This window comes from Cherax quadricarinatus, chromosome 3, assembly GCF_038502225.1.
Source record: "Cherax quadricarinatus isolate ZL_2023a chromosome 3, ASM3850222v1, whole genome shotgun sequence".
In the NCBI taxonomy this organism is placed as follows: domain Eukaryota; kingdom Metazoa; phylum Arthropoda; class Malacostraca; order Decapoda; family Parastacidae; genus Cherax; species Cherax quadricarinatus.
Window position 1 is genome coordinate 65,413,013 of NC_091294.1, and position 19,410 is coordinate 65,432,422.

The window sequence follows — 19,410 nt, forward strand, 5'->3', positions numbered from 1 at the left end:
GCTGGGCTGTCACTGCCGGCGAGCGTGGAGCGAGTTGTGGAGAGAGTCATGGCAGAGACGACTGGGCGAAACATCTGGGAGTCGTAACATCATACACCAGACTGCAGTGAGCGAGCTAGCAGTCAAAGTGACTTCTTCTTTGTGCAGGAGCTCACTGAAGCTTGTGACACGAGGCTGACACAGCGCCTTAGTAACTCTCACACACTCTACACTTAGTAACTCTCACACACTCTACACTTAGTAACTCTCACACACTCTACACTTAGTAACTCTCCCACACTCTACACTTAGTAACTCTCACACACTCTACACTTAGTAACTCTCACACACTCTACACTTAGTAACTCTCACACACTCTACACTTAGTAACTCTCACACACTCTACACTTAGTAACTCTCACACACTCTACACTTAGTAACTCACACACTCCCACCAGTTAGTAATTGTTACATTCCCACCAGTTAGTAACTGTTACACTCCCACCAGTTAGTAACTGTTACATTCCCACCAGTTAGTAACTGTTACATTCCCACCAGTTAGTAACTGTTACACTCCCACCAGTTAGTAACTGTTACATTCCCACCAGTTAGTAACTGTTACATTCCCACCAGTTAGTAACTGTTACATTCCCACCAGTTATTAACTGTTACACTCCCACCAGTTAGTAACTGTTACATTCCCACCAGTTAGTAACTGTTACACTCCCACCAGTTAGTAACTGTTACACTCCCACCAGTTAGTAACTGTTACACTTTCACCAGTTAGTAACTGTCACACTTCCACCAGTCGGTAACTGCTATACTCAGTTTAGTAACTGTCACTCTTTCCAGTTACTAAGTGTCAAACTCATGCCAGTTAGCAACTGTCATACATTCTCAACAGTTAATAACTGTAACACTCTTTCACCAGTAACTGTCACACTCTCAACAGTTAGTAACTGTCACACTCTCAACAGTTAGTAACTGTCACATTCTCAACAGTTAGTAACTGGCATACACTTTCACCAGTTAGTAACTGTTGCACACTCACCAGTTACTGTGACGCACTCTCCAGTTACTGTGAGGCACTCTCCAGTTACTGTGACGCACTCTCCAGTTACTGTGACGCACTCTCCAGTTACTGTGACGCACTCTCCAGTTGGTAACTATCACACTCCCACCAGCTAGTAACTGTCACACTCCCACCAGCTAGTAACTGTCACACTCCCACCAGCTAGTAACTGTCACACTCCCACCAGCTAGTAACTGTCACACTCCCACCAGCTAGTAACTGTCACACTCTCACCAGCTAGTAACTGTCACACTCCCACCAGCTAGCAACTGTCACACTCCCACCAGCTAGTAACTGTCACATTCCCACCAGCTAGTAACTGTCACACTCCCACCAGCTAGTAACTGTCACACTCCCACCAGCAAGCAACTGTCACACTCCATCCAGCTAGTAACTGTCACACTCCCACCAGCTAGTAACTGTCATACTCCCACCAGCTAGTAACTGTCACACTCCCACCAGCTAGTAACTGTTACACTCCCACCAGCTAGTAACTGTCACACTCCCACCAGCTAGTAACTGTTACACTCCCACCAGCTAGTAACTGTCACACTCCCACCAGCTAGTAACTGTTACACTCCCACCAGCTAGTAACTGTCACACTCCCACCAGCTAGTAACTGTTACACTCCCACCAGCTAGTAACTGTCACACTCCCACCAGCTAGTAACTGTTACACTCCCACCAGCTAGTAACTGTCACACTCCCACCAGCTAGTAACTGTTACACTCCCACCAGCTAGTAACTGTCACACTCCCACCAGCTAGTAACTGTTACACTCCCACCAGCTAGTAACTGTTACACTCCCACCAGCTAGTAACTGTCACACTCCCACCAGCTAGTAACTGTTACACTCCCACCAGCTAGTAACTGTCACACTCCCACCAGCTAGTAACTGTTACACTCCCACCAGCTAGTAACTGTCACACTCCCACCAGCTAGTAACTGTTACACCCCCACCAGCTAGTAACTGTCACACTCCCACCAGCTAGTAACTGTTACACTCCCACCAGCTAGTAACTGTTACACTCCCACCAGCTAGTAACTGTTACACTCCCACCAGCTAGTAACTGTTACACTCCCACCAGCTAGTAACTGTTACACTCCCACCAGCTAGTAACTGTCACACTCCCACCAGCTAGTAACTGTTACACTCTCACCAGCTAGTAACTGTTACACTCCCACCAGCTAGTAACTGTCACACTCCCACCAGCTAGTAACTGTTACACTCCCACCAGCTAGTAACTGTCACACTCCCACAAGCTAGTAACTGTCACACTCCCACCAGCTAGTAACTGTTACACTCCCACCAGCTAGTAACTGTCACACTCCCACCAGCTAGTAACTGTCACACTTCCACCAGCTAGTAACTGTCACACTCCCACCAGCTAGTAACTGTCACACTCCCACCAGCTAGTAACTGTCACACTCCCACCAGCTAGTAACTGTCACACTCCCACCAGCTAATAACTGTTACACTCCCACCAGCTAGTAACTGTCACACTCCCACCAGCTAGTAACTGTCACACTCCCACCAGCTAGTAACTGTCACCTTTCACCAATCAATCTTTCACGATGTGTTAACAGTTAACCTATTAAAACTCACTCATTGTCACTAGTTAGTCAATAGTAACCATAACACAGTATCAGCAGCTACTAGCTGTCACACTCTATAACCAGTTATCTTATAGTAACTGGAACGCTGTCACCAACAAATATTTTGTGTCAAGTACACTGTTACCAGTTGAATATTACTGAGGACGAGGTACAGTAAGCTTATTGGCCCATATTAGGCAACTTCTGTTGGCGCATGCTAGGCAACTCCTGCTGGCGCATGCTAGGCAACTCCTGCTGGCGCATGCTAGGCAACTCCTGCTGGCGCATGCTAGGCAACTTCTGTTGGCGCATGCTAGGCAACTCCTGCTGGCGCATGCTAGGCAACTCCTGCTGGCGCATGCTAGGCAACTTCTGTTGGCGCATGCTAGGCAACTCCTGCTGGCGCATGCTAGGCAACTCCTGCTGGCGCATGCTAGGCAACTTCTGTTGGCGCATGCTAGGCAACTCCTGCTGGCGCATGCTAGGCAACTCCTGCTGGCGCATGCTAGGCAACTTCTGCTGGCGCATGCTAGGCAACTCCTGCTGGCGCATGCTAGGCAACTCCTGCTGGCGCATGCTAGGCAACTCCTGCTAGACCATTTTAGGTAGCTTCTGCTGGCCCATGCTACTCAACTAATCTTGGCCCATGCTAGGCAGCTCCGACTGGCCCATGCTAGGCAGCTCCTGCTGGCCCATGTTAGGCAACTCCTGTTGGCCCATGCTAGGCAATAGCTTGACCCATGCTAGGCAAGGTAGCTCTTGCTGGCCTATGCTACGAAGCTCCTGCTGCACCATACTAGGCAGTTTATGCTGGACCATGCCAGGTAGTTCTTGCTGGACCATGCTAGACTGTTCATGCTGGACCATGCTATTCAGTTTATGCAGGACCTTGCTACGCAGTTTATGTTGGACCATGCTAGGTAGTTTATGCTGGACCATGCTAGGCAGTGCATGCGCTACCATGCTAAACAGTTCTTGCTGGACCATTCTAGGCAGCTCGTTGTTGACCATGCTAGACAGCTCATGGTGGACCATGCTAGATAGTTCATGCTGGACCATGCTAGATAGTTCATGCTGGACCATACTAGACAGTGCATGCTGGAACATGCTAGACAATTCATGCTGGACCATGCTAGGCAGTTCATGGTGGACTATGCTAGAAAGTTCATGCTCGACCATGCTAGGCAGTGCATGCGCTACCATGCTTAGCAGTTCTTGCTGGACTATGCTAGATAGTTCATGCTGGACCATGCTAGGTAGTTATTGCTGGACCATGCCAGACAGGTCATGCTGGACCATGCTAGACAATTCATGTTGGATCATGCTAGACAGTTTAAATTTGGACCATGCTAGGCATTTCATGATGGACCATGCTAGACAGTTCATGCTCGACCATGCTATTCAGTGCATGCTGGACCATACTAGGCATTTCATACTGGATCATGCTTGATAGTTCATGCTGAATTGCACTACATAAACACTGGCCTGTGTATGCCTTTGTTATCTCCTTATCCTCTGAAGAATGTACATCTTCTTCACTCCTGGATATTCCTCTGTTTTCCTGAGAAGCCTGAATTACACACAGATGTTTCCTGTGTTTAGTAAATATATTGTTTACTAAAAGTTAGTTCTCGGTGTTTAGTAAACGCAATTTTTCCTCCCAGATCTTTCACTTTCTTCAGTGAACGAGTTGTTTAGCTCTAGATCTTTCCCTTTGTTATAAAAACGTCTTGTTTATTTCCAAATCTTTTCCACTGTTAAGTGTGCAAACTGTTCACTTAGTTGTCCCTGTGTTAGACGAACTGATTCTTCTCAGATCTTTCTCTCTTAAATAGACAATATTTACTCCTTGATTTTTTCCCATTTTTAATAGACTAATTGTTTACTCTTATACGTTTTCCCTGTATGAGAGTAAACTATGGTCTCCAATATATTTCGCCAAGTTATATATAGACGCATTCTTTATTCTGATAAATTTCCCCACTGTTCAATGGACACACTATTTACTTCCAGATATTATCCTGTGATTAGTGGGTTCATTATTTACTCACAAAACTTTACCTTTGTCCGAGGCTATCATTGTCAGTTAACAATGGAGACAACAATGTTGGTATATATAGAAATGAGATCCTGATTAAATGTTATAGATGAGAGATGGACATTATTAAGAAGAAGGGAGGGAGCCCAGTAATATGTGGCGTTTTACCTGGAATTATTGTTGGAAATGAATGGTTATCCACAGCAATAGATTTTAATTGTTGGTTGGACAAACACTGTAAGGTTATTTCAGTACCATTCATTGACAACTGGGACCACTTCTAGTGCAGAAATGACATGTATGCCAGGGATGGGGTTCACTTATCTAGGCAGGTATTGGGCCTTCTGTTAGTAAGGTGGTGGGTGATGTTAGGGATTTAAACTAGAAATAGTCGTCGGCAAAGTTGAACAGTGAAAAGATGCAGAAGGTAAAATAATTTTAGCATATTTTAAATAATAGTCGAAGTGGCAGGCCGAGTGCCACATTCAGGGGTTTAAGTTGTTTTATGTTAATATAAATAACGGGGTTGGTTTAGGGTAGCACTATATGGTCGAGGAAACGTTATTTCATGAAACAGGTATTGAAATCAATGAATTAGATATAGAATTTGTTTGGATAGAATTTATGGAAGGACAAGAAAAAAATATTTTGGTTTTTATGTACCTACCTCCAAGCCTAGAAAGTGACAAAGGAAGACTTCGTTGAATAAAAATTGTTAGGGTTTCTCGACGTGATAACGTCGGGGATTTTATCCTCGGTCAAATTGACGAGACTTCCTGGAAGTAGTTCAGGACTGTTCTTTGAAGCAGTTTGTCACAGAACCTAACAAAGGTATCAACCTTTTAGACCTGGCTATGTATAATAAAGAAACCCTTGTTAATAATCTAGAGATCACCGAAGAGTTTGGCGCAAGTGATAACAAGTCTAATTTAACTTTGATATAACTTGAGAGTTCGAGAATAAGGATAATATGGCAAAAGTTCCCGATTTTTGTTCTGTCGATTATATTGTACTTAGGGAACACCCGTCTAGCCTTGACTGGAGTTAATTGGCTAATGATTCAATTGACAAAGATCATACCTTCGGTATGGACAGGATCTACGAATGCACAACGTGGCTAAAGTTAAGAGAAATTAGGACAAATAAAAATTATCCAATACGAATGAATAGGAGACTAAAACATCTATTAGGAGAGAAGAGAGGAATTCACAGGGGAGAGGATAACCTTAGTGACCAATCTGCTATACTAAAAGAGAGGTAGAGAAGAGGATTAGAAAGGCTAAACGCTACTTTGAAATTAATGTAGCTAGTGAACTGAAGGCAAATCTAAATGTGTTTTTCATGCATACAAGACGAAAATCAGGGAAAAAATAGGACCACTGAGAACGAGGTCATTACAACTTAAAGACAATAAGCAGAAAAATGTCCTTTGTTTTACAAAAATTACTTCTTGTCAGTATTCACTCAAGAATACAAACGATATCCCAGCAATTAATAATTAATCATATCATGAAGAAAACAATTAATGTAGTATTACAGTCACACGAGATGGGGTTATAAAACAAAATTAAAAACTAAAAAATAAAATCCCGGCCCCAAGGAACTGTTTTCAAGGGAACTTATTGAGTACAACAAGCGTATATAACGCATCAATCCAACCTGGTGTTGTGTGGGAGATATGGAAGATGTCTTTCCTTCTTGACAGTTTTATTGACCTTTAATAAAGTATTTGAGGCAGTGAACTACGATAATGAATATGTTGTTTATTTGGAGTACAGTAAGGTTGTCGATAGAGTACCACACGAAAGAATGCTAGGAAAAGTGGCAACTCGTGGTAGAGGAGGCAAAATTTTGACATGGATCGAGGTTTGGCTGACCAATAGAGAGTACAGAGTTTGCTAAAATCTGAATGGCGTTTAGTTACAAGTGGCGATCCACAAGGATTGGTTATAGGCCTATTGTTGTTTATAATTTACAGTAATTACATTGGCGAAGGAATAACAAGTAACGAGTAAATTCACAGATTACAAAAACTAGGTCGATTAATTGATTCTGAGGAGGATAATAATGAACTTCAGAAAGATTTTGATAAAATAATATTATGGTCTATAAAATGCCAAACGTAGTTCAAGTGGAGAAGTGTAAGTCCTTAACAATGAAAATAACCCTTATGCTTATGAACTAGGTACAGCGTAAGTACCAGGAGTCCGCACTCTATTTTACAGCTCTGTACATTACTGGTAAACATTATATAAATGTTTTAACAGAGAATAGCAGTGGAAGATGAGGAGTTTGAGGTAATCAGTCCCTCAGCCTTGAGTCAATGCGTTTAGCTCATCAATTTTGATAAAAGTGCAGCATATGTGGGAAGATGGGCCTTATTACTGCAGTCTGTTATTAGACTGATGAAACCACTGACTGACGAAACGTTTCCACAATGAAGACTCCCAAGTATTGCACATGTATCTCATTCATCATCTTTTTTTTAAACCATTCATATTATAATTCCCGTCAGACACAGCAATATCTTGGGAACTTGACCTACTTCCATTTTTGGATTTTCCACTGGTGACTCTGGCTCCGACTGCTTCATCTTACTGTCTACAGTATATAAGTCACTTCTCCCTGGATATAATGTATTTTTATCACAACTGATGGACTGGACACTTCAAACTCTATTCTTAGGGACTGTATACCTCAAACACCTCTTCTCCACTGTTTTTCTCTGTAGAGGACTGAGGAAGCCACTGGCTGACGAAACATTTGCACAGTAAAGATACCCAGGTGCCTCGTTCATCACTAATAAGACCCAACTTCGATTATGCAGCTTAGTGTTTGGTCGCTATACGAAAGAATTAATATAATGCAATGGAAAATGTACAGAGAAAAATGACAAAATTAATCCACTATATAAGGAACCTCTCAAACAATGATAGACTTGAGGGCCCTGAGTCTTCAGTCCCTTGAGAGGCGGGGAATTAAGAATACGTTACTGATATGTATAAATGAAAGACAGGCGTAAACGAAGGTGATATGAATAAAGTACCGAGAATATGAAATCAAGAAAGAACTCGATAAAAAGGATTTAAATTAGATATATTTGGATTTAGAAAGGGTGTAGGAAAGTACTGGATTTCTAACAGATTCGCCGATGTGTGGAACAATCTGCCAAGCAGGGTAACAGAGCTTTAAAAATGAGTTGGAATGAGAAGGGCTGGGTTTAATTAGTATGTGGCTATCATGAGACATTGAAGCTAACTTGTTAGGCAGCTTGGGAATAGGTTGGACAAATACGTGGGTAGGAATAGATGGGTTTGATAAGAACCTGCCTTATACTGGCTAGCAGGCTCGCTGCAATGTTCCTCCATCCTTACATTCTTATGTTCTTTATCGTCTCTTCTCATTTACTTCCATATCTATGATGACATTATTTATTATATATATTTTTAAGTATTATAACATCATCCACAAGGAACTTAATGAAATGTGTCCTTTGTTTTGGGATTATCATGAGTATCAGTTAAATACAACACTGGAGCAAGTACTGACCCTTGTAGGATCTCTTCTGGCAGCTTTCTCATGCTCTGATTTTTCCTTATATCTCTATAAACATTTCTTTTAATTATCTCGTATTCGTTGCATTAAATTGCCATTAATTTTTATTATAACTTGTGGTGTTTTGGTTAATCTCTCATGGAAAATTTAAAAGGAAATATATTTAAAATTAATAAAGTGGAACTGTTTATTTGTATAAATACTGATATTTCATTTCCAGTTTTTAGTACGGTTCAGTTCCCTCCTTCTAATTGTTTATCTAGAGTATTAACGACGACGCTGACCATGTGGGTATGTTCTTGTGTCTTCTGTAGCTCTCTGTGTATGTTCGTGTGTCTTCTGTAGCTCTCTGTGTATGTTCGTGTGTCTTCTGTAGCTCTCTGTGTATGTTCGTGTGTCTTCTGTAGCTCTCTGTGTATGTTCTTGTGTCTTCTGTAGCTCTCTGTGTATGTTCGTGTGTCTTCTGCAGCTCTCTGTGTATGTTCGTGTGTCTTCTGTAGCTCTCTGTGTATGTTCGTGTGTCTTCTGTAGCTCTCTGTGTATGTTCGTGTGTCTTCTGTAGCTCTCTGTGTATGTTCGTGTGTCTTCTGTAGCTCTCTGTGTATGTTCGTGTGTCTTCTGTAGCTCTCTGTGTATGTTCGTGTGTCTTCTGTAGCTCTCTGTGTATGTTCGTGTGTCTTCTGTAGCTCTCTGTGTATGTTCGTGTGTATTCTGTAGCTCTCTGTGTATGTTCGTGTGTCTTCTGTAGCTCTCTGTGTATGTTCGTGTGTCTTCTGTAGCTCTCTGTGTATGTTCGTGTGTCTTCTGTAGCTCTCTGTGTATGTTCGTGTGTCTTCTGTAGCTCTCTGTGTATGTTCGTGTGTCTTCTGTAGCTCTCTGTGTATGTTCGTGTGTCGTCTGTAGCTCTCTGTGTATGTTCGTGTGTCTTCTGTAGCTCTCTTTGTATGTTCGTGTGTCTTCTGTAGCTCTATGTGTATGTTCGTGTGTCTTCTGTAGCTCTCTGTGTATGTTCGTGTGTCTTCTGTAGCTCTCTGTGTATGTTCGTGTGTCTTCTGTAGCTCTCTGTGTATGTTCGTGTGTCTTCTGTAGCTCTCTGTATATGTTCGTGTGTCTTCTGTAGCTCTCTGTGTATGTTCGTGTGTCTTCTGTAGCTCTCTGTGTATGTTCGTGTGTCTTCTGTAGCTCTCTGTGTATGTTCGTGTGTCTTCTGTAGCTCTCTGTGTATGTTCGTGTGTCTTCTGTAGCTCTCTGTGTATGTTCGTGTGTCTTCTGTAGCTCTCTGTGTATGTTCGTGTGTCTTCTGTAGCTCTCTGTGTATGTTCGTGTGTCTTCTGTAGCTCTCTGTGTATGTTCGTGTGTCTTCTGTAGCTCTCTGTGTATGTTCGTGTGTCTTCTGTAGCTCTCTGTGTATGTTCGTGTGTCTTCTGTAGCTCTCTGTGTATGTTCGTGTGTCTTCTGTAGCTCTCTGTTTATGTTCGTGTCTTCTGTAGCTCTCTGTGTATGTTCGTGTGTCTTCTGTAGCTCTCTGTGTATGTTCGTGTGTCTTCTGTAGCTCTCTGTGTATGTTCGTGTGTCTTCTGTAGCTCTCTGTGTATGTTCGTGTGTCTTCTGTAGCTCTCTGTATATGTTCGTGTGTTTTCTGTAGCTCTCTGTGTATGTTCGTGTGTCTTCTGTAGCTCTCTGTGTATGTTCGTGTGTCTTCTGTAGCTCTCTGTGTATGTTCGTGTGTCTTCTGTAGCTCTCTGTGTATGTTCGTGTGTCTTCTGTAGCTCTCTGTGTATGTTCGTGTGTCTTCTGTAGCTCTCTGTGTATGTTCGTGTGTCTTCTGTAGCTCTCTGTGTATGTTCGTGTGTCTTCTGTATCTCTCTGTGTATGTTCGTGTGTCTTCTGTAGCTCTCTGTGTATGTTCGTGTGTCTTCTGTAGCTCTCTGTGTATGTTCGTGTGTCTTCTGTAGCTTTCTGTGTATGTTCGTGTGTCTTCTGTAGCTCTCTGTGTATGTTCGTGTGTCTTCTGTAGCTCTCTGTGTATGTTCGTGTGTCTTCTGTAGCTCTCTGTGTATGTTCGTGTGTCTTCTGTAGCTCTCTGTGAATGTTCGTGTGTCTTCTGTAGCTCTCTGTGTATGTTCGTGTGTCTTCTGTAGCTCTCTGTGTATGTTCGTGTGTCTTCTGTAGCTCTCTGTGTATGTTCGTGTGTCTTCTGTAGCTCTCTGTGTATCTTCGTGTGTCTTCTGTAGCTCTCTGTGTATGTTCGTGTGTCTTCTGTAGCTCTCTGTGTATGTTCGTGTGTCTTCTGTAGCTCTCTGTATATGTTCGTGTGTCTTCTGTAGCTCTCTGTATATGTTCGTGTGTCTTCTGTAGCTCTCTGTGTATGTTCGTGTGTCTTCTGTAGCTCTCTGTGTATGTTCGTGTGTATTCTGTAGCTCTCTGTGTATGTTCGTGTGTCTTCTGTAGCTCTCTGTGTATGTTCGTGTGTCTTCTGTAGCTCTCTGTGTATGTTCGTGTGTCTTCTGTAGCTCTCTGTGTATGTTCGTGTGTCTTCTGTAGCTCTTTGTGAATGTTCGTGTGTCTTCTGTAGCTCTCTGTGTATGTTCGTGTGTCTTCTGTAGCTCTCTGTGTATGTTCGTGTGTCTTCTGTAGCTCTCTGTGTATGTTCGTGTGTCTTCTGTAGCTCTCTGTGTATGTTCGTGTGTCTTCTGTAGCTCTCTGTGTATGTTCGTGTGTCATCTGTAGCTCTCTGTATATGTTCGTGTGTCTTCTGTAGCTCTCTGTATATGTTCGTGTGTCTTCTGTAGCTCTCTGTGTATGTTCGTGTGTCTTCTGTAGCTCTCTGTGTATGTTCGTGTGTCTTCTGTAGCTCTCTGTGTATGTTCGTGTGTCTTCTGTAGCTCTATGTGTATGTTCGTGTGTCTTCTGTAGCTCTCTGTGTATGTTCGTGTGTCTTCTGTAGCTCTCTGTGTATGTTCGTGTGTCTTCTGTAGCTCTCTGTGTATGTTCGTGTGTTTTCTGTAGCTCTCTGTGTATGTTCGTGTGTCTTCTGTAGCTCTCTGTGTATGTTCGTGTGTCTTCTGTAGCTCTCTGTGTATGTTCGTGTGTCTTCTGTAGCTCTCTGTGTATGTTCGTGTGTCTTCTTTAGCTCTCTGTGTATGTTCGTGTGTCTTCTGTAGCTCTCTGTGTATGTTCGTGTGTCTTTGTAGCTCTCTGTGTATGTTCGTGTGTCTTCTGTAGCTCTCTGTGTATGTTCGTGTGTCTTCTGTACCTCTCTGTGTATGTTCGTGTGTCTTCTGTAGCTCTCTGTGTATGTTCGTGTGTCTTCTGTAGCTCTCTTTATCTTTATTTTTTATCTCTTCCGCCTAACGTTCTCTTTTCTCTCCACAGAAATCGTGTCTCAAGTATCAGAGGGGTTGGATCCTCCTTTGCGTCCCCCGCTGGAAGGTCTCAAGTCTCCTGAGTACGTGAAGCGCTGCCTGGAAGATTGCTGGGCTGAGGACCCCGACGACAGACCTGACTTCAAATTAGTCAGAGTCAGGCTCAAGGAAATGCAGAGTGGACTGTGAGTATTTAGCGGTGGTTTTAGTGGAGGTGGTAGTTAGGTTGTGAGTGTTGGTGGGGATGGATGTGGTATGGTTGTGAATGTTGGTGGGGATGGATGTGGTATGGTTGTAAGTGTTGGTGGGGATGGATGTGGTATGGTTGTGAGTGTTGGTGGGGATGGATGTGGTATGGTTGTAAGTGTTGGTGGGGAAGGATGTGGTATGGTTGTGAGTGTTGGTGGGGATGGATGTGGTATGGTTGTGAGTGTTGGTGGGGATGGATGTGGTATGGTTGTAAGTGTTGGTGGGGAAGGATGTGGTATGGTTGTGAGTGTAGGTGGGGATGGATGTGGTATGGTTGTGAGTGTTGGTGGGGATGGATGTGATATGGTTGTGAGTGTTGGTGGGGATTGATGTGGTATGGTTGTGAGTGTTAGTGGGGATGGATGTGGTATGGTTGTGAGAGTTGGTGGGGATGGATGTGATATGGTTGTGAGTGTTGGTGGGGATGGATGTGGTATGGTTGTGAGTGTTGGTGGGGATGGATGTGGTATGGTTGTGAGTGTTGGTGGGGATGGATGTGATATGGTTGTGAGTGTTGGTGGGGATGGATGTGGTATGGTTGTGAGTGTTGGTGGGGATGGATGTGATATGGTTGTGAGTGTTGGTGGGGATGGATGTGATATGGTTGTGAGTGTTGGTGGGGATGGATGTGGTGTGGTTGTGAGTGTTGGTGGGGATGGATGTGGTATGGTTGTGAGTGTTGGTGGGGATGGATGTAGTATGGTTGTGGGTGTTGGTGGGGATGGATGTGGTATGGTTGTGAGTGTTGGTGGGGATGGATGTGATATGGTTGTGAGTGTTGGTGGGGATGGATGTGGTATGGTTGTGAGAGTTGGTGGGGATGGATGTGATATGGTTGTGAGTGTTGGTGGGGATGGATGTAGTATGGTTGTGGGTGTTGGTGGGGATGGATGTGGTATGGTTGTGAGTGTTGGTGGGGATGGATGTGGTATGGTTGTGAGTGTTGGTGGGGATGGATGTGATATGCTTGTGAGTGTTGGTGGGGATGAATGTAGTATGGTTGTAAGTGTTGGTGGGGATGGATGTGGTATGGTTGTGAGTGTTGGTGGTGATGGATGTAGTATGGTTGTGAGTGTTGGTGGGGATGGATGTGGTATGGTTGTGAGTGTTGGTGGGGATGGATGTGATATGCTTGTGAGTGTTGGTGGGGATGGATGTGGTATGGTTGTGAGTGTTGGTGGGGATGGATGTGATAAGGTTGTGAGTGTTGGTGGGGATGGATGTGATATGGTTGTGAGTGTTGGTGGGGATGGATGTGGTGTGGTTGTGAGTGTTGGTGGGGATGGATGTTATATGGTTGTGAGTGTTGGTGGGGATGGATGTAGTATGGTTGTGGGTGTTGGTGGGGATGGATGTGGTATGGTTGTGAGTGTTGGTGGGGATGGATGTGATATGGTTGTGAGTGTTGGTGGGGATGGATGTGGTATGGTTGTGAGAGTTGGTGGGGATGGATGTGATATGGTTGTGAGTGTTGGTGGGGATGGATGTAGTATGGTTGTGGGTGTTGGTGGGGATGGATGTGGTATGGTTGTGAGTGTTGGTGGGGATGGATGTGGTATGGTTGTGAGTGTTGGTGGGGATGGATGTGATATGCTTGTGAGTGTTGGTGGGGATGAATGTAGTATGGTTGTAAGTGTTGGTGGGGATGGATGTGGTATGGTTGTGAGTGTTGGTGGTGATGGATGTAGTATGGTTGTGAGTGTTGGTGGGGATGGATGTGGTATGGTTGTGAGTGTTGGTGGGGATATATGTGGTATGGTTGTGAATGTTGGTGGGGATGGATGTAGTATGGTTGTGAGTGTTGGTGGGGATGGATGTGGTATGATTGTGAGTATTGGTGGGGATGGGTGTGGTATGGTTGTGAGTGTTGGTGGGGATGGATGTGGTATGGTTGTGAGTGTTGGTGGGGAAGGATGTGGTATGGTTGTGAATGTTGGTGGGGATGGATGTAGTATGGTTGTGAGTGTTGGTGGGGACGGATGTGGTATGGTTGTGAGTGTTGGTGGGGTTATATGTGGTATGAGTGTGAATGTTGGTGGGGATGGATGTGGTATGGTTGTGAGTGTTGGTGGGTATGGATGTGGTATGGTTGTGAGTGTTGGTGGGGATAGGTGTAGTATGGTTGTGAGTGTTGGTGGGAATGGATGTAGTATGGTTGTGAGTGTTGATGGGGATGGATGTGATATGGTTGTGAGTGTTGATGGGGATGGATGTGATATGGTTGTGAGTGTTGATGGGGATGGATGTGGTATGGTTGTGAGTGTTGGTGGGGATGGATGTGGTATGGTTGTGAGTGTTGGTGGGGATGGATGTGATATGGTTGTGAGTGTTGATGGGGATGGATGTGATATGGTTGTGAGTGTTGGTGAGGATGGATGTGATATGGTTGTGAGTGTTGGTGGGGATGGATGTGATATGGATGTGAGTGTTGGTGGGGATGGATGTGGTATGGTTGTGAGTGTTGGTGAGGATGGATGTGGTATGGTTGTGAGTATTGGTGGGGATGGGTGTGGTATGGTTGTGAGTGTTGGTGGGGATGGATGTGGTATGGTTGTGAGTGTTGGTGGGGATGGATGTAGTATGGTTGTGAGTGTTGGTGGGAATGGATGTAGTATGGTTGTGAGTGTTGGTGGGGATGGATGTGGTATGGTTGTGAGTATTGGTGGGGATGGGTGTGGTATGGTTGTGAGTGTTGGTGGGGATGGATGTGGTATGGTTGTGAGTGTTGGTGGGGAAGGATGTGGTATGGTTGTGAGTGTTGGTGGGGATGGATGTGGTATGGTTGTGAGTGTTGGTGGGGATGGATGTAGTATGGTTGTGAGTGTTGGTGGGAATGGATGTAGTATGGTTGTGAGTGTTGGTGGGGATGGATGTGGTATGGTTGTGAGTATTGGTGGGGATGGGTGTGGTATGGTTGTGAGTGTTGGTGGGGATGGATGTGGTATGGTTGTGAGTGTTGGTGGGGAAGGATGTGGTATGGTTGTGAGTGTTGGTGGGGAAGGATGTGGTATGGTTGTGAGTGTTGGTGGGGATGGATGTAGTATGGTTGTGAGTGTTGGTGGGGACGGATGTGGTATGGTTGTGAGTGTTGGTGGGGATATATGTGGTATGAGTGTGATTGTTGGTGGGGATGGATGTGGTATGGTTGTGAGTGTTGGTGGGGATGGATGTAGTATGGTTGTGAGTGTTGGTGGGGATGGATGTAGTATGGTTGTGAGTGTTGGTGGGGATGGATGTAGTATGGTTGTGAGTGTTGGTGGGGATGGATGTAGTATGGTTGTGAGTGTTGGTGGGGATGGATGTAGTATGGTTGTGAGTGTTGGTGGGGATGGATGTAGTATGGTTGTGAGTGTTGGTGGGGATGGATGTGGTATGGTTGTGAGTGTTGGTGGGGATGGATGTGGTATGGTTGTGAGTGTTGGTGGGGATGGATATGGTATGGTTGTGAATGTTGGTGGGGATGGATGTGGTATTGTTATGAGTATTGGTGGGGATGGATGTGGTATGGTTGTGAGTGTTGGTGGGGATGGATGTAGTATGGTTGTGAGTGTTGGTGGGGATATATGTGGTATGAGTGTGATTGTTGGTGGGGATGGATGTGGTATGGTTGTGAGTGTTGGTGGGGATGGATGTGATATGGTTGTGAGTGTTGGTGGGGAAGGATGTGGTATGGTTGTGAGTGTTGGTGGGGATGGATGTGGTATGGTTGTGAGTGTTGGTGGGGATGGATGTGATATGGTTGTGAGTGTTGGTGGGGATGGATGTGATATGGTTGTGAGTGTTGGTGGGGATGGATGTGATATGGTTGTGAGTGTTGGTGGGGATTTGTGTGATATGGTTGTGAGTAGCGACTCTGAGAATGTGAATGTAGATTTTATTATTGTTGAGGTTGGAGTTATGATACTGGTTAGTGTTAATCATCATCCACGTAATATGATATGTACTAATGGCTTGGCTAAGTTAAAAGAACCTCGATTTTATTCAATTGTTTTGTATACTGGCCTGGTCACAGACCAAGCCGCGGGGGCGTTGACTCCCGAATCCCACTCCAGGTATACTCAAGATCATTGCTGCCAGACTACTTTTTCTGGTCCTCTACCCATCCTTGATGATGAGTTTGGTGCTGCAAGTTTTGCAGGAGTATTGGTTTTCTTGTTTTCTAATATTTAAACCACGTTATGTCTTTGCTCCATTTTGTCAACGATATTCGGTGCACTTCCGGATGTTTACAACGGCACCAATGTTATCCTGACAGTAATGTTGTACTCTTAAATTACATCATATAGTTTTTTGAATAGATGATCACATCATTTGTGACTATGTCACCAGTGATTCATCTGGCCAGAATTATTAGACTTAAACTCATCGTCAACTTTGTGTGTGATAATTTTAGATTTTTTTAAAAATCTTTTCTGGCCGGAGATTGGAACCCCGGACCTACATGATGAGAACCACGACTATCATCACTTTACTTCGGAGAAATGTCTCAAGATTTGTCTTGATATTTTGGGTTAATCGTAAATGCCTTAAAAGTTTATACAGCTTTTTAATACATTTGAGAATGAAAAGAAATTTGCCATCTATGTTCCATGACTTATGATTTCTATATCTCATTGATTCTGGAACAAGTGGACACCGTCCATGAGAAACGATATTTATATTAATTCCACCTTAACTCTAAGACTATAAATAAATTAACAGAAAGATGGACCTTGGGATTCGAACCGTGGTCCCGAGATTAATAAGTCTGAGTTCTACGGTTTGATATAAGGGACTTCTACTAGAGAAGACTCGGAAGATGTATTTCTGTAAGTTTTGGAAGCCTTGTAGCTGATGCGGTAGAGGACCAGACCTGTCATTCATCCCACACTAGTGGTCCTTGCTGGAAGTGATGGTGGTGACCTTTATTGTAAGTAGCGTTGGTGAGCCTAGTGAGTTGCAATGATTGTGGTGGTGGTGGTGATGGTGGTGATGGTGGTGACTTTCATTGTAAGTAGCGTTGGTGAGCCTCGTGAGTTGCAATGATGGTGGTGATGGTGGTGATGGTGGTGATGGTGGTGATGGTGGTGATGGTGGTGATGGTGGTGATGGTGGTGATGGTGGTGATGGTGGTGATGGTGGTGACTTTCATTGTAAGTAGCGTTTGTGAGCCTCGTGAGTTGCAATGATTATGGTGGTGGCGGTGATGGTGGTGATGGTGGTGACTTTCATTGTAAGTAGCGTTTGTGAGCCTCGTGAGTTGCAATGATTGTGGTGATGGTAGTGATGGTGGTGATGGTGGTGATGGTGGTGATGGTGGTGATGGTGGTGATGGTGGTGATGGTGGTGATGGTGGTGATAGTGGTGATGGTGGTGATGGTGGTGACTTTCATTGTAAGTAGCGTTGGTGAGCCTCGTGAGTTGCAATGATTGTGGTGATGGTAGTGATGGTGGTGATGGTGGTTATGGTGGTGATGGTGATGATGGTGATGGTGGTTGTGGTGGAGGAGATAGTGTTGATGATGATGATGTTTGTGGTGGTAGTGGTGGTGGTTGTGGCGGTAGTTCTGGTGGTGGTGGAAGTACGGGTGGTGGTGGTGCTGGTGCTGGGAGTACTGGTGGTGACGGTGATGATGATGGTGGTGGAAGTGGTGGTGGTACTACTGGTGGTGGTAGTACTGGTGGTGTTGCTCATTACTTTGGTCGTGGTGGTGGTTGTAGTATTGGTGTTGGCGGTGATGATGGTGGTGGTGGTCGTGGTGGTAGTTATAGTATTGGTGGTGGCAGTGATGATGGTGGTGGTGGTCGTGGTAGTAGTTAGAGTATTGGTGGTGGTGGTCGTGGTGGTAGTTGGAATAATGGTGGTGGTGATAGTGGTGGTGGTGGTAATTGTAGTATTGGTGGTGGCTGTGATGATTGTGGTGGTCGTGGTGGTGGCTGTGGTGGTAGTTGTATTATTGGTGGTGACGGTGATGATGGTGGTGGTGATAGGGGTGGTGATGATGGTGGTGGTGATAGTGGTGGTGATGATGGCGATGGTGGTAGTGGTGATGATGGTGGTGGTGGTAATGGTGGTAGTTGTAGTATTTTTGGTGTCGGTGATGATGGTGGTGGTGCTTGTGGCTATAATGGTGGTGACTGCTGTAGTATTAATGGCTATCAATTAATCAATCTAGTCTATAATAGCCAATATGCTACACCATATAAACAATCACTATATTACATATCAGCAGGTGTGGAAAATATTTAATTTTCTAAGTCACTACTAAATTCAGTACTGGTATTATCATTATTATTATTAGTCTTGGCTAGTTAAACAGAATATCAGTTGAGACAGAAAATAGGATCACCAATGAGAGGTACCACCGAGTATGGTGACATTTAATTGTTTATAGTGTATAATATTAAGGTATATGTGCAGTGGAGACAGTTTTATGTTGAGAAAATTCGTGTAAAAGATTTCGAGAGTGAGTATTTTAATAGTGTTTTATATTTAGAAGGAAAACAGTAAGTGAAACATGGCGTGTTTTATCCAGAGACTTTAAATCATTACTGATCATAGCACCTACTCTGATTGTCAAGCGGGTTTTTGGGTTCGTTTGGGTAAGGTAAGACTGGGTTAATTTGGGTTGGATTAGGCTCTGTTACAGCCCAAACTAATCTAACATAATCTAAGTGAGCAAGAAAGAACCTTGCATAACAATTTGCACGAGGTAAACAAACCATCTCCTTTGAAAATTGAGTTTAATTATTACAGATCACCGTAACTGTAAAATTTTTCGCCCTAACTAATAAAATAAATACTGACCGAAAAAATATATTTGCGTTTGAACAACACAGGTAAGTGAAAAGTACAAAAGGAATGACTGGAAGAAAAAGTCTATTCCTCCTTGAAATAAACAGTCATTCCAATGGAGTGCAAGAATTACTGCACGATGCCTCGTACCAAAAAAAATTTATTATTATTGATAGTGTTCATAAACATCCATGTAAAAAAATTACACGAAATTTAATATTGAAAACAAAATTATATTTTAATTATGATGTTATGAAAATGCGAAATAATTATAGCAGAATCTATGTTTATGGGTGTGGCTTCGAGGCAGTCCGCATGCTGGGCGGGGACGTGGAACGTCAGGGAGAAGCCCACCTGGTGGTACATATTTTGAGAAGCCGTGATCCGTTTGACAAATGCAGCAACCATAGAAATTAATCAGTGTGGGAGGTGATACGCTGTTTATAGTGTCTTGAAGAGATCCAGGGATCCGACCGCAATAAACAGAGGACTCGAGTCAAGGATCAATAGACAACACCGATAGACCAGAAGAAAGAACAAATTCTCATTCCACACAGTCACCAAAAACGAGGAATAACTTCTCTTCAGGTCAACTCTCTCTTATATATCATAGCGGCCGTTAATAAGCATCAGACAGGAGCCTGAAGGGAAACGTCAGCGTTAAGAGGAAAAACATCAACAAATTCTAAGCTAACAGTGACTGGAAATGAGCCAATGAAGAAATAAAAATTCTGTACAAATGAAGGGTATATCTAACGCTGTGACATCCAGTGCAGTCCACT